Below are 8,058 nucleotides of genomic sequence, written 5' to 3' on the forward strand. Positions count from 1 at the left end.
TGCTACATAAACATCAGAGATGAATCCTAAGAGAAAAAAAAGCCATGACCGAGTGACTTTATTTACATATATAACGTTTGAGTAATGTATTTTTGCTGTATTTAGTATGAGCGCTCCGATTACAACAGTTGCATTCTGCATTGAAAATGGAACTCCTCCACATGGATCATTTTATTTTGGCTCCCAGACAGTTGTTGTGTTCTCATATTGCATTTATCACGTGACATTTTCTATTTGACAATATTTTATCTCATTGGTATCACCAAGATAGTATTTATCTGAGCAACAATATTCATTTCCCTTGTGCCTTGATTCTTTTTACTTTAAAATGCTGCAATTAATTTTTTCTGAGCAGCTTTATTTTTTTTTCATTATTTGCAAAGCTGAACAATTTGGGAATATTCATCTGTATATTTTGTTCCTAAGCATGTAATTGTAGAATTCACCAAATTCTATATTGACTACATTTGCCTGCAGTTATTCCTTTTCTTGCAGGTATCTTACTTAGAAATTGAATATTGTCACAGTCAGAGATTTACTATGTTTAATTTGTAGGCTTTTTAGGGGAAACCCCAGTCTGTGGGTGAAATACAATATATATACACACAATAAGCAATGTGTTAATGTAATAACAGCAAACATTATTTTAGGGTGTTTTTATAACACAGGAACTTATACATATATTTGTATAATTTGACTATTAAAACATGTATATCCTCAGACATTTGTGTTAGCTTTGTGTAAATGGCAAATGACAGCACATAGTGTTTCACAGCTGCACACACTTAGGCAAGTCAAGCACTCAACCGAGTCTTAAAATAACCTGGGACAACATTCAGAAATAACTTTACATCCTACTGAATGTCCAAATGTCCCATGTGTGGCCCCGGGTCCTGTAATCTTTGTCTCCATGTCCTCTCGTAAGTCAGGTGTACCAGCAGGGAGAGAAAAAGCTATATTGCATGCCCCTGCCACAAGGTCTTTCTAATAAAGTTGTGATTTGTGCTTTTTGAGGTAACTGGTTTTCATTTGGTTGTGTAGAAAAGACAACTTTTTTATTTAGCTTGGTAACTAAGGTGAAGTTTTGTTCACATTAAGCTTTCCATAATGTACAAGAATAATTTTATCTTGAATTAGAATTTAGGTGAATACAGCTTTATCTCATGTACGTATTAATTTGCTTTATTGGCTAATTCTTTAAACAATAAAAGCAATGAATAGTTGGCTGGGTATACATGTCAATACATATCAAAGTGTGAAGGACAAAGTCATTGCTGCAATGAGTGAAGCAAGACTCCAAGCATACTAAACACTATTTTTACATTTTATACTTTATATAAAAGGGTAGCTAACTCTTTAAAATAAACTAATGTGGATTTTTTTTTTAAACGGAGGCCCAGGAGGCTGCTTCGGGCATGCACAGAAGGGGCCCTAACTCTACTTCTCTACTTACAGTCTATTGACTGGACTAGGGTTGCAGAGGGATCTAGGGATTTCCACCTGTATTTTTTTATTGATAATTCTGCTTTAAGGACTTATAGCTTACTTCTTCATTGATCCTGACAAGTACCTATGTCCACTTTTTCATCCTCACTTGTTCCTTTTTTGGGTGAATATTTATACCTATATTATGAATAATATTTTGTATTAAACCTTTCATTCAATATCTAAATTGTTATACTTGTTATTTTGAAATGCTGTAAATGCTGTAATGTAAAGGAAATGCAGTTGTGAAAACAGCACTTGTTGTTTTAACCAGTAACTTTTGTGTATTGATTTTTTTTATGGTCTGCAATATGGAGATTTGGCAATTGTGTGTCATTTGCCTGCATGCATTAACCTAAAATGTGTCCCTTTTGTCTTTCTTCAAATTTTGGGAGGTAATGTAAACTCACAAGTTTAAGAAACTGCCTTCCCTGTGGTTTTAATGCATTCACAATACAGGTCATGGGACAAGTATGCAGATTAAACAGTCAGAACCCCTCATCTACATAATCAAACTGAATTAGCGAGGAAGGCTGGGTTCAGACTAACTTTTTTAATGCAGAATTTAGTTTGCTAATTATATGAACTATTTATGATGGAGCTATTCATTAGTGGTATAATTCAACTCCTATGCTTATTTCAGTCAAGGAGCTTTAAGTAACACACTAGAATTTAGATTTTGGCCCTTGCTTTATGTCTCAGTTTTCCCAATCACTTCTGTGTTGGCGATGATATTATTTGCAGCACATTTAAATCAATTTCTGGCGAAAAACAAGAAGTAGGAAAATTACACAAATTAAAAACAAGATAGAGTGTGTCCTCAATGTGCTGCTCTGACCTTTTCTACAAATGCAGGTCTGAATACTGAACTGTTCATTTCCCAGAACTGCTTATTCCAACCTTTAATTGAGATTCTAATTAAATCCTTCTGACTTAAGAGAGCTGGCATTTGATTATGCCAGCATAAAGTGCCAGTAGTAGTTTGGTGAGCTGCTCAAGCCTTCTGCTGTGTCTCCTATTTCTGAAATGAAACTCTCTCTACATGCTAATTACCATTGTTATTAAGACTCACAGATACAGAGGGACTGCCAAGCTTTAAAGTAAACTCCAGGAAGGCAAAGATCACAATGTCAAAAGTTGTGTTCATGATGAGCCTACCATCTATGTTTTTTGCCAGGTGGTAAAACATGCATACTACAGCAGAGGCACCCAAATTCCATTAGACTCAAAACTGACTGGCACAGCAAAGGTTGAGTAAAGCTACGTACACCTGTCCAAGGGTTCTAGCCCGATAATCGGCTCAGGGCCGATATGGGGCGAGAATCTGGCGCGTGTACAGCACTAGTCATCCATCGTACGAACGACCGTCCGGGCGGATCCACGGGCGATGGACAACTAACCATCCTAATGCAAGGGAAGGGGGAGAGCGTGCAGATGGGTGCCGCTCCATCGCTCTCCCTCTTCCCTCTCCATAGAACAGAACAGTGCTGTATGTACACCACCCATTCATACATAGTGCAGTGCTAGTCGTTGGAAAGGATCGTGAAAGATTCTTTGCAGTGACTATTATTGCACGTGTGTATGCGGCTTAAATGCCAACCTGATCAGGTCCGTATAATGACCGATATTGTTGAGGAAGAGTCCATCAATCTGTACTGCACTGCACAAGGTAATGCATACTAGAAGCTGCAAAATTTGGAGTGGACATCTAGATTTCAATACCTCCTGGGCATTAAAGAGCCATAAAGCAAAGTTCAATCTGCAAATAGCAATATCAAAGACAAACGTTCAGAATCAAATGTTCAGAATCCATTCTATGAAAGTCAGTCAGTAACATGTTCCTTAATACAACATATGTACAGTATAATAAATAATGTTTATACCGCAACATGAGTGTTGTGCATTTAGGTGTGTTTCTGCGTGGTCTGATATATTTTTACGTATATTGAAGTGCTTTTTGTTTTGTTTCCTGCTTATTGTTTTTCATCACACATCAACCCAGAACATTGGTGTTGATTTTAGTTTTTTTTTGTTTTTAGGGGTCAAATCATAGAGCTTTCTCCAATGTGTGCAACATCCCAATAAAGTATCTTATATTTCCAAGTATCACAGACAAATCACTGCACTTTTTAGGCACAATTTATAGTACTAGTTACTAGCACACTTTAGAGTATCCATGGTGAAATTCAATATGCAATTTGAAACAATTTCAGACATATGTTCATAGTGCTGGAGACATACATATCCAGGAGCTATGATAGTTTGTTTGTTGTTTCTGTTTTTTTATGAGTTAATTTATTAATTGTAATTAATATATATTTGATGAAATACAATACGAATTCAGAATAGATAAAAAGATTTCTGCACTTATATATACAGATTCAGTTGCACTATAATGGAATGGAGGTCTTGGTCTATGTTAAATCCAATTTATATAACATGACAATAATACAATGAAATATGAATATCTTTAGGTGAACTCTATAGAAGACACCTAGGTTGGTTGTTTGCTCATACTGCACTGCTGTTTGGCTTGGAGTCAGTACTCTTTTTGTTTGGAGGAGATACCCATCTTAGAGTGTTGTCGTCAGCATTTTTCTACAAAAAATGGTATTTAATACATATCTAATGGAGAATACTTATGAATTTCACTGGGTAAGTGGAACTGTAAATTAGATGTTGCGGATTTTTATTTGTTTGATAGGTATCTGTTCTTTCCTGATGAAGCGGGGTGTGGCCCTCAAAACACGTCAAAAATAAAAAGATTTCCCCTAACTTATGCAAGACCAGGTTGTAAAATGGATATTATACATGTTTTTATGCCATTATGATATTCATGCTGCCATCATTATGACTGGCAGCATGAACAGCCACTTCTTTTACAACAGACAGTGCTGAACCCTTAACTGTCACCCCCTGTCCCTTTTATGCCCTATGGGTGGCTGTGGGTGGACATGTATCACTCACCAGAGGATGCAGCTGACTTGTCATTTTCTAGAATTAAGCCACAATCTGGAGCATCTGCATGCAGCCTTATGCACAATTAGCTTCCCAACCTCCCACATTTACTGAAATGGGAAAGTTTGGGATTTCGATTGAGCCTACATTGGAGTGCATGCTCACTGTGGGTTTTGCATGGCCCTAATTTAAACAACCAAAAGGTGTTTGTAAAAAGTTGGAAATCAGTTGAATACTGATTCTATAGACTTGGTTGTATTTTCATAGAACAAAATACCATCACAATAAGAGCAGGTAAATAGGTCAGAGGTGACTTGTTTAAAAACTATTTTACTGTGTGGTAAGAGTATGTAAATACTTCTTTACATCCATAGTCAAGATAAACTTTAGGTGTCACCATCAAGGGGGAAAAATTAAACCGTGTGTGTTGGAAGGAGATAGGAGTGAAATCGAGGATGTCTGCCAGTCATACATGAATGCTCAGATGATACAAGAGTGCATGTAGTTATCTCTAAGTAGGAAAATCACTTCCAGGTTTCCAAATGCCACTGAATGTGTAGGGCCATTATAACCTTATTTCTGAAATATACCAAGCCCAAAGTTGTCACTGTCTAGCACAGCAGTCACCAACCGTTGGTCCGCAAGAAAATTTTGGGGGTCTGCGGCTCTGGCCAGCGCACCCCCTGAGCAAAGCCAAGAGAAGGACCCCGCTGGGAGGACGCACTGGCCAGAGCTGCGGATCACGTCCCCCGTGCAGTTCCGTCTCAGGGAAGTGAGTGGGCTGTGTCCCTAAACATAACCCGCCCACTCTCCTATCGTTGATTGAAGCCTGCGTCATAATGATGTCACTCTGGGGGAGGTTTCCCCCCCATTTGAGTGACACCCGGCTCTCTGTGCATGCACGGTCAGGTGCTGGTGATTTTATTGGTCCGCAGAACCGAAAGGGTTGGCGACCACTGATCTAGCACACTGCTTTAATGGTAAAACATTACTTTTTTATGTATGACATCACTTCTGTCTGATTATATTTGGAAATAAATACATAATGCAGCTTTTAGACAATCCTTACGTATGGTGTCTCTTCCTCTCTGTCTCAGGTTGGAGTCAATATTTTCTTCTCTTAGGTGACAAAGATGTCACTAGGATGAAACTGTAAGCGAAGAATAGCTATGACTTGCACTGTGGTTATATTTAGAGGTTATTACTTATTTGGCAGAATAACAACTTCGAGACCTTCTGCCTTAAAGAGTCAGAATACATATAATGATTGTATTATAAAATATGTATATGCTATGCCTATCAGTGTAGTGCAGTTGCTTATTTTTGCATATCAAAGCACAGCTTCCTCTAGAAGTTAATGAATGTCTAGGCTCCATAAAGTGATTAACTCACAGTGAGCGTTTTATACCTTACCTGACAACAAGCTGCCTAGTAATGTTAGGAATGTTCCAGTTGGGAAGCTGTTCATATCAGCCTTTGGTGACTTTATGACCTTTTATATTGTGCTTTTCACTATTTTTATAAAACTTATTTTTAAATTGTGGGCAGCATCAAGAATTAAATAAATGACTTTCTATGGGAAACCTATGGGAAATGACGCTTTGGCTAACAAAGATTTTGACCAACAAATATTCCACAACGAATTACACAGCTCAACATGTCATTTTCATCAGATATAATTTTATGTTGGCTTAGTAGTATTTTTGATGCAGATTTCAAATCTGTGTTTAGTTTTTCTGTAGCATGTCTATTTTTTGTGATTCAGCTATTTATATATTGTGTGAAATTCATTATAAGTAGCCTTAACATATTACAACATTTAATGACAGTTAAGGGTTAGAGACCGCACTAACTGCAATTGATTTCATTTGTCATCACGCCTAGAAATTGCTCTAATTATCCAGACAGTTTCTGTTACGTGTGTGGTTCATTCAAGACGAAAGCACAACATCGCCAAATTACCACAGAATTTAAAAAGATATACAAATTATATTTCGGCTGTCCACTCGGTGACCAGAATAAATCTTGGGCTCCACATGTCATCTGTACCAGTTGTTCCAACAGACTGCGTGACTGGCTAAATCAGCATAAAGCAGCAATGCCATTTGCAATCCCGATGGTGTGGAGAGAACAGCAAGACCATCTAATCGATTGCTATTTTTGCTGCGTCAAAAAAGTGGATTCTCAGGTAAAACTAAGCACAAAATTATATATCCCAGCCTCGGTTCTGCAATTAGGCCTGTTACCCATGATGATGCATTGCCAGTTCTGGTACCGCCACATAATGGACTTACTTCTGTAGAAGGTGATGAGGAATGCGCTGGAGTTGCAGCCAGTTACAACCCCGAATCATCTGATCCTGACTACTTAACCGATGAAGATTCAGAACCAGAGACCTTTACACACACAGAGCTGAATGATCTTTTTCCTGATCTAAATCTAAGGCCTAAAGCCTTTATTAAAGGCCGAGACGGGCAGATAAAAATTAACAGGCACATTTCAGAAATCTTGTAGATATAGGTATTGTGAACAGCAGAAATGGTAAAAAAAAATGGCCTACACTGCTGACTCCTGCTGAGCAACTACAAAGGTAAAGGAGGGAATCTGTGTATGTGATGCTAGATGTTTGTTGACAGCTAAGCCCTTTTCTGTTCAAACTGAAGTGGGCATGTCTTGCCCGTGGGCATGCTTCACCCCCTTTTTTTACATGTCACTGTACATGTCACATGAGTTTCACTTTTACCTTTTTCTACTCTACTACTTCTTGGCATTCGGTCTGACACGTCATCATTCAATGCCTCTTCCTTACTGGATCTTCCTTCCCTTCTTGGAGTGCGGCTTTTTTAGCGGTACTGACAGTCATTGACCTATTCTTTCCTGCTCATCTCAATCCCACTATCTCCTTGTGGCCAGTTTGAAGGGTCGGGCAGAATTAGCAGAGGTGTAAGAAGAGTACATCATTACTACTAGCTAAATACTGGCTTCTCTCTATCTGTGAAAATGCAGATGATGCAGTTTTTGGGAGCCAGTCCATCTCATCCTCATGAAATGAAATAGGTGCCAGCTTTCTTTCTTCTGTGTGCAGCCTTACTACTTCTTTGGAACTGCTGCCTACAAACCAAAGCCTTACTGCCCTCTATCTCTGGACCTTCATGCCATTTTGAGTTTACCTGCAGATAGATCCCCAAATTTTATTGATTGCTGTGGTATAGAATATATAGAGAATGAAGTGATGTTGTTAAAGGACAAGTGTACAATTCTTTATGAATAATAAATGCCTATACATTTGTTATTCTCTACTATATAATTTTGTATATCATACCTTAAAATAATGTATTTAAAGCTGTAGTTTTGTTCATCTATATTTTCCAAGGTTTGTGAAACTAATCAGGTTAAAAGGGCATCTAGGAAAATAAGAATAACAAACATGGAAATGTATTGTATGCAATCTAAAACTGGAATTTTAAAGCATGCTTTTTATGCATTGGGCAGTAATTTTGGATATGGAGCAATGACTTCACTCTCTACACTATTTTCTTTTTCTTTTCTTTTCTTTCTTTGGACTCTATTTATAAAACAGAGAATTGACATTCTCTGGTGGAAATCAATTACTGC

Source organism: Pyxicephalus adspersus, chromosome 3 (genome assembly GCF_032062135.1).
Source record: "Pyxicephalus adspersus chromosome 3, UCB_Pads_2.0, whole genome shotgun sequence".
NCBI lineage: Eukaryota > Metazoa > Chordata > Amphibia > Anura > Pyxicephalidae > Pyxicephalus > Pyxicephalus adspersus.